Source organism: Triticum urartu, chromosome 3, assembly GCF_003073215.2.
Source record: "Triticum urartu cultivar G1812 chromosome 3, Tu2.1, whole genome shotgun sequence".
Lineage (NCBI taxonomy): Eukaryota > Viridiplantae > Streptophyta > Magnoliopsida > Poales > Poaceae > Triticum > Triticum urartu.
The window spans coordinates 422,509,831-422,518,825 of record NC_053024.1 but is presented as its reverse complement, the minus strand read 5'-3'; positions in this window follow the sequence as shown (position 1 = coordinate 422,518,825).

Below are 8,995 nucleotides of genomic sequence, written 5' to 3'. Positions count from 1 at the left end.
TGAGCGCCAAGCGTGTCCACCCGCGCTTGGTGCTACCTACGGAGAAGCCCCGGGCCGACAAGGCGTGGTCCTGCGCGAAGCTCACCGATGAGCGGGCGATGTTGGTGCTGGAGTAGATGAAGTTCGACCTGAAGCCCGGCAATGCGAAGGCGGCGAGGATTACAGGGACCATGCTCCTGAGGGAGTTTCTGGCGCTGCGCGTGGCCCCGCTGCAGGCCTGTTCGCCCCTTGTGGGAACTCGGGGATGAAGAGGACAAGGTTCGCTTGAGCTCGGAGGCCTTGTCCAACGAGGAGCTGACCGCAGCTCTCTGCCTCCTGGTTGGCGACGATCAGGAGTATCCTCCGAATGTCTTCACTCCCTTGTTCCGCTACAAGGACAGTGCGGTGATCGTGGCCTCCAAGCCGACCTTTGACGGACGTGGTCTGGTTCCGTCGGTGCTCACCGGGGGCCCAGCGGCGCCGGCGCCGGTGGACCTGTCTTCTGGTGAGTCCCACGAGGAAGAAGAGGGGGGGAAGACTCGGAGGTGACCCCCGAAGGGACGGGGGAGACCTCCCCCCTAAGTAAGGCTGACATCCTCCGCGCCTTCCCTGACGACGACGAGGCCAACACTTCCCAGGAGAAGGAGGAACTGCCCGTGATACCGAAGAGGATCAGGTCGGCGCTGGTCCTCTGAGATTCTGCTGCTACTCCGGTGTCGGCTTGAGCCGCTTCTGGTTCAACTTCCGCTCCCACTTCAGCTTCTGGAGCAGGTGCGGCAGCGCCTCGGGTCACGATGCTCTCCGGCTTCAAGCTTACCAAGCGGAAGGTGGACTATGTTGTTGTAGACCAGTAAGTGCCCCGCCTCGCCTTGTTCCTGCTGCTGATGCTCGTTTCCAACTCTCTTTCCTTCCTGCGTAATCAGGCTGTCGTCTGCGGTGAAGAGGAGAAGGGAGAGCGAGGTGGTGCCGCTTGAGTCCGCGTTGCCTCCTATGATCGTGCCCTTCTCCATGGGCAAAGGAGGGGATGGTTCTCATGCTTCTCTAGCCCAGTTGTCCTCGTGAGGCCCGGTGGAGCATCCTCATGAGGAGTCAGCCCCCGAAGCGCTGCTGGCTCAGGAGGTGCCGGTGTCCAGCACGGCTGGTGAGGTTCAGGAGCCCTTGATCTTCCAGGCTCTGGTGACGACGTCGCCCCCTTCTCATGCTGCGCCCCTGGCTCCAGGTTCTTCTGCTTCCTCAGCCGTCCTGGAGAGCGCCTTTTCAGAGATGGCCCGACTGCGGGAAGATCTCCAGGGCACGGACTCGCACCTAGTGGCAGGGCGCTTGGAGCTGGTCTCTGGCTGGCTTCACTCCGACTCGGCGGTCCGAGCGTCGCTGAGCCAGGCCACGGTGGCCTCGAGAAGGAGAAGCAGGCCGCCGCCAAAGCTGCGGCCGATCGCGAGGCGGCATTGAAGGACGCCGAGGCCGCCCGCGGCCGCTGCCGAGAGCTGGAGGACGAGCTGAAGGGCCTGCGCGACCATCATGCGGAAGAAGCACGCGGCCGCCAGGCGAAGGAGGAGGAGATGAAGGCCCGAGGAAGGACCATCAAGGGCCGCGACGCCGAGCTGGGGGAGCTGGCGAAGGCACAGGCAGCGGAGCGCAACCGGCTGAGGAGTTGGAGCGGGAAGGCGGGGGTGAAGGTGGCCGACCTTGACGCCAAGGCGAGGGTCCTTGCCGAAGACCGCACGGCCTTCTAGACCTTTGAGGAGAGGTCCCGTGTGGCACTGAAGACACTGTACGAGAAGGGCTTGGAGAAGCCGCTGGCCAGCGACGAGGATGGCCCTGCTCAGCTGCTTCCCTTCCTGGTGAACGCGCTCGAGGAGGTCGTGGAAGGCGTCGGTCCTATGGCGGAGGCAGAGGCTCGCGTCCTTTCCTCGGCCGCGCTGACACGGCTGTTCAGCCACCTGCACCTTCGCGACCCCAGCGCTCGTCTTGACAAGCTGCTGGAACCTGTAGCTAACGAACACTATGCGGCTGCCGCCGCGGCCGTGAAGGGTTAAGTGGAGGCCTTGCTGAAGAAGTTCGATGCCTTCGCCCCCGCGCCCTCGACCGGTGATGCAGGTGAAGGCGACGCTACAGGAGGGGGCACATTTTGCAGGTGCCGGTGGTGTCCACGGGTGACTTGCGGCTGCTTTTCTACTTTGTTCCTGTAACATGCACCATGCCTCGTGGAGGCGTTAAACTTGCGTTTGATATTGTGAGGACAATATGTATTGTAATATTTGCTTCGAGATTTTGTGATTTTCTTCCTATTTGCTTCATGTTCTACGTTGGCAGAGCCCGGCCCCGCGCATACCTCAACCGTCGTTGGGCTGACCGGAAACTAGGACGGACCAAGGAGCGAGGGGCTACGTGACTAGTTAGGCTCCTAAGTCACGATGCTCAGGAGTCCCCCTTGACACGCAAACAGCCTATAGGAAGGATACGTGAGGATAGGTTAATGTTCTACGTCGGCAGAGCCCAGCCCCGCGCATACCTCAACCGCCGTTGGGCCGACCGGAAACCAGGACGGACCAAGGAGTGAGGGGCTACGTGACCAGTTAGGCTTCTGAGACGCGATGCTCAGGAGTCCCCCTTGACGTGCAAACATTCTCCATACCTGTGCCCTCGTCGAGGCTCGGCTCGGGAGGGGCGTGCGACGACCAGGTCCAGGGGACCTGGTTGGGTGGCGCACACTTGGGCATGACCCAAGTGCAGCCCCCGTGCCCAGCCCCCTCACACAGCTCTCCCGAGGGGAGACATTGCGGTGAGGGCCGAACAATGAGCTCTGGGGCTCCCTAAGGTTGGTACGGTCATGGGGCCGCCCTTAGTTGTTTATCACCAGCGCGGAGCGTAGTGCTTCCGCTTTTGCACGGGCATAGCCGCTCCTCGGCAGTGTCGACGGCCAGCAAGGAGCATGGTGCTTTGATACGTCTCCACGTATCTATAATTTTTGATTGCTCCCATGCTATATTATCTACTGTTTGGACTATATGGGCTTTATTTTCCACTTTTATATTATTTTTTGGGACTAACCCTATTAACCGGAGGCCCAGGCCCGAATTGCAGTTTTTTTGCCTATTTTAGTGTTTCGAAGAAACGGAATATCAAACGGAGTCCAAACGGAATAAAACCTTCGGGAACGTGATTTTCTCACCGAACGTGATCCAGGAGACTTGGACCCTGCTCCAAGGAACAAAAGAGGCGGTCACGAGGGTGGGGGCGCCCCCCCTAGGGTGCGCCCCCTGCCTTGTGGGCCCCTTGGTGCTCCTCCGGCGTACTTCTTCCTCCCATCACTTTAATATTGTTTTGCTATTTACTTTGCCTTTACTTTTTTACTTTGCATATTTATACCAAAAATATTCTATCTATCAGATCTCACTCTCGTAAGTGACCGTGAAGGGCTTGACAACCCCTAATCGTGTTGGTTGCGAGTAGCTATCATATTGTGCAGGTACGAGGGACTTGAGCGTGGCCTCCTACTGGATTGATACCTTGGTTCTCAAAAACTGAGGGAAATACTTACGCTACTCTGCTGCATCATCCCTTCCTCTTCGGGGAAAACCAACGCAAGCTCAAGACGTAGCAAGAAGGATTTATGGTGCCGTTGCCGGGGAGTCTACACAAAAAGTCAACATACCAAGTACCCATCACAATCCCTATCTCTCGCATTACATTATTTGCCATTTGCCTCTCGTTTTCCTCTCCCCCAAATTCACCCTTGCCGTTTTATTCGCCCTCTCTCTCTATCCTCCTTCTTTGTTTGCCTCTTTTGCCCGTTTGCTCTTGTTTGCTCGTGTGTTAGATTGCTTGTTTGTCGCGATGGCTCAAGATACTACTAAATTGTGTGACTTCACCAATACCAATAATAATGATTTCCTTAGCACTCCGATTGCTCCTCTTACCAATGCTGAATCTTGTGAAATTAATACCGCTTTGTTGAATCTTGTTATGAAAGATCAATTTGCCGGCCTTCCCAGTGAAGATGCCGCTACTCATATGAATAGCTTCGTTGATTTATGTGATATGCAAAAGAAAAAAGATGTCAATAATGATGTCGTTAAATTGAAGCTATTTCCTTTTTCGCTTAGAGATCGTGCTAAAGCTTGGTTTTTGTCTTTGCCTAAGAATAGTATTGATTCATGGAACAAGTGCAAAGATGCTTTTATCTCTAAGTATTTTTCTCCCGCTAAGATCATCTCTCTTAGAAACGATATTATGAACTTTAAACAACTTGATCATGAACATGTTGCACAAGCTTGGGAGAGAATGAAATTAATGATACGTAATTGCCCTACTCATGGTTTGAATTTGTGGATGATTATATAGAATTTTTATGCCGGATTGAATTTTGCTTCTAGAAATCTTTTAGATTCGTACGCGGGAGGCACTTTTATGGAAATCACTTTAGGATATGCTACTAAACTCCTAGATAATATTATGGTTAATTATTCTGAATGGCACACTGAAAGATCATCTAATAAAAAAGTGCATGCGATAGAAGAAATTAATTTGTTGAGTGGAAAATGGATGAACTTATGAAATTATTTGCTACTAAGAGTGTTTCTTCTGATCCTAATGATATGCCTTTGTCTACTTTGATTGAGAATAACAATGAATCTATGGATGTGAATTTTGCTGGTAGGAATAATTTTGGTAACAACGCTTATAGAGGGAATTTTAATCCTAGGCCATATCCTAGTAATCCTTCTAATAACTATGGGAATTCCTACAACAACTCTTATGGAAATTATAATAATATGCCCTCTGATTTTAATCTAATATTAAAGAATTTATTTCTTCGCAAAAGAATTTTAATGCTATGATTGAAGAAAAATTGCTTAAGATTGATGATTTGGCTAGGAACGTTGATAGAATTGCTCTTGATGTTGATGCTTTAAAACTTAGATCTATTCCACCTAAGCATGATATCAATGAGTCTCTAAAAGCCATGAGAATTTCAATTGATGAGTGTAAAGAAAGAACCGCTAGGATGCGTGCTTCCAAAGATGCCTTTATTAAAGCGTGTTCTTCCAATTCCTATGAAAATCAAGATGAAGATCAAAAATTTATTGATGTGTCTCCAATTAAATCTTTATTTTGCAATATGAATCTTGATGAAACTGAATATGATCTTCCTTTACCTAGAAGGCATTCTAAAAATTCGGAGTATTTAGATCTTAATGATGAAATTGACGAAAGTGGGATTGAAAGAAATAAAAATCTAGATGTTGCTAAACCCACTATATTGGATTTCAAGAAATTTAATTATGAAAGTTGCTCTTTAATTGATTGTATTTTCTTGTTGCAATCCGTGCAAAATTCTCCACATGCTTATAGTCGAAATAAAGCCTTCACCGAACATATTGTTGATGCCTTGATGCAATCTTATGAAGAAAAACTTGAGTTGAAAGTTTCTATCCCTAGAAACTCTATGATGAGTGGGAACCAACTATTAAAATTAAAATTAAAGATCATGAGTTTTATGCTTTGTGTGATTTGGGTGCTAGTGTCTCTACTATTCCCAAGACTTTGTGTGATTTACCTAGATTTCCGATTTTGATGATTGCTCTCTAAACTTGCATCTTGCGGATTCCACTATTAAGAAACCTATGGGAAGACTTAATGATGTTCTTATTGTTGCAAATAGAATTATGTGCCCGTAGATTTCATTGTTCTTGATATAGATTGCAATCCTTCTTGCTATTATTCTTGGTAGACCTTTCCTTAGAACGGTTGGTGCGATTATTGATATGAAGGAAGGGAATATTAGATTCCAATTTCTGTTAAAAAAGGGCATGGAACACTTTCCAATAAAGAAAATAAAATTACCATATGAAACTATCATGAGAGCCACTTATGGATTGCCTACCAAAGATGGCAATACCTAGATCTATCCTCGCTTGTTATGCCTAGCTAGGGGCGTTAAACGATAGCGCTTGTTGGGAGGCAACCCAATTTTATTTTTATTCCTTGATTTTTTTCCTCCTGTTTAGTAATAAATAAATTATCTAGCCTCTGTTTTGGTTGTGTCTTTTGTGTTTAAGTAGTGTTTGTGCCAAGTAGAACCGTTGGGAAGACTTGGGGAAAGTCTTGTTGAACTTGCTGTAAAAAACAGAAACTTTAGCGCTCACGAGAACTGCTGCCATTTTTATTTGAAGAGTGGTATTTAGTTAATTCTTTTTGCAGATGATTAATAGATAAATTCCTCACGTCAAGAAATTTATTTTAGAATTTTTGGGGTTCCAGATCTTTCGCTAGCTACAGATTACTACAGACTGTTCTGTTTTTGACAGATTCTGTTTTTCGTGTGTTGTTTGCTTATTTTGATGAATCTATGGCTAGTAAAATAGTTTATAATCCATAGATAAGTTGGAATACAGTAGGTTTAAAACCAATATAAATAAGGAATGAGTTCATTACAGTACCTTGAAGTGGTCTTTTGTTTTCTTTCGCTAACGGAGCTCACGAGTTTTCTATTTTGAGTTTTGTGTTGTGAAGTTTTCAAGTTTTGGGTAAGAATTTGATGGATTATGGAACAAGGAGTGGCAAGAGCCTAAAGCTTGGGGATGCCCATGGCACCCCCAAGATAATATAAGGACACCTAAAAGCCAAAGCTTGGGGATGCCCCAGAAGGCATCCCCTCTTTCGTCTACTTCTATCGGTAACTTTACTTGGAGCTCTATTTTTATTCACCACATGATATATGTTTTGCTTGGAGCGTGTTGTATTATTTGAGTATTTATTTTTTAGTTTACCACAATCATCCTTGCTGTACATGCCTTTGGAGAGAAACACACATGATTCATAAATTATTAGAATACTCTATGTGCTTCACTTATATCTTTTGAGTTATATAGTTTTGCTCTAGTACTTCACTTATATCTTTTAGAGCACGGTGGTGGATTTGTCTTATAGAAACTATTTATCTCTCATTCTTCACTTAGATTATTTTGAGAGTCTTAAATAGCATGGTAATTTTCTTAAATAATCCTAATATGCTTGGTATACAAGATTAATCATAAAATTCTCTTATGAGTATGTTGAATACTAAGAGAAGTTTGAAACTTGATAATTGTTTTGAGATATGGAGATGGTGATATTAGAGTCATGCTAGTTGAGTAGTTGTGAATTTGAGAAATGCTTGTGTTGAAGTTTGTGATTCCCTTAGCATGCACGTATGGTGAACCGTTATGTTAAGAAGTCGGAGCGTGATGTATTTATTGATTGTCTTCCTTATGAGTGGCGGTCGGGGACGAGCGATGGTCTTTTCCAACCAATCTATCCCCCTAGGAGCATGCGCGTAATACTTTGCTTTGATAACTTGTAGATTTTTGCAATAAGTATATGAGTTCTTTATGACTAATGTTGAGTCCATGGATTATACGCACTCTCACCCTTCCACCTTTGCTAGCCTCTCTAATACCGCGCAACTTTCGCCGCTATCATACACCCACCATATACCTTCCTCAAAACAGCCACCATACCTACCTATCATGGCATTCCCATAGCCATTCCGAGATATATTGCCATGCAACTTTCCACCATTCTGTTTATCATGACACACTTCATCATTGTCAATTTGCTTTGCATGATCAGGTAGTTGACATCATATTTGTGGCATAGCCACCATTCATAATTCTTCCATACATGTCACTCATGAGTCATTGCGTATCCTGGTACACCGTCGGAGGCATTCATATAGAGTCATATTTTGTTCTAAGTATCGAGTTGTAATTCTTGAGTTGTAAGTAAATAAAAGTGTGATGATCATCATTATTAGAGCATTGTCCCAGTGAGGAAAGGATGATGGAGACTATGATTCCCCCATAAGTCGGGATGAAACTCTGGACGAAAAAAAAAGAAGAGGCCATAAAAAAGAGAAAAGGCCCAAATAAAAAAAAGAAGAAAAAAATTAGATAAAAAGAGAGAAGGGACAATGCTACTATCCTTTTACCACACTTGTGCTTCAAAGTAGCACCATGATCTTCATGATAGAGAGTCTCCTATGTTGTCACTTTTATATACTAGTGGGAATCTTTCATTATAGAACTTGGCTTGTATATTCCAATGATGGGCTTCCTCAAAATGCTCCAGGTCTTCGTGAGCAAGCGAGGTGGATGCACACCCACTAGTTCCTTTTGTTGAGCTTTCATACATTTACAGCTCTAGTGCATCCGTTGCATGGCAATCCCTACTCACTCACATTGATATCTATTGATGGGCATCTCCATAGCCCATTGATACGCCTAGTTTATGTGAGACTACCTTCTCCCTTTTTGTCTTCTCCACCATTCTATTCCACCTATAGTGCTATGTACATGGCTCACGCTCATGTATTTCGTGAAGATTGAAAAAGTTTGAGAACATTAAAAGTATGAAACAATTGCTTGGCTTGTCATCGGGGTTGTGCATGATTTGAATACTTTGTGTGGTGAAGATGGAGCATAGCCAGACTATATGATTATGTAGGGATAACTTTCTTTGGCCATGTTATTTTGAGAAGACATAATTGTTTAGTTAGTATGCTTGAAGTATTATTATTTATATGTCAATATTAAACTTTTTCTTGAATCTTTCGGATCTGAATATTCATGCCACAATTAAGAAGAATTACATTGAAATTATGCCTAGTAGCATTCCACATCAACAATTCTGTTTTTATCATTTACCTACTCGAGGACGAGCAGGAATTAAGCTTGGGGATGCTTGATACGTATCCAACGTATCTATAATTTTTGATTGCTCCATGCTATATTATCTACTATTTTGGACATTATTGGGCTTTATTATCCACTTTTATATTATTTTTGGGACTAACCTATTAATCGGAGGCCCAGCCCAGAATGGATGTTTTTTTGCCTATTTTAGGGTTTCGAAGAAAAGGAATATCAAATGGAGTCCAAACGGAATGGAACCTTCGGGAACGTGATTTTCTGACCGAACATGATCTAGGAGACTTGGACCCTATGTCTAGCAACCAACAGGGAGGCCACGATGT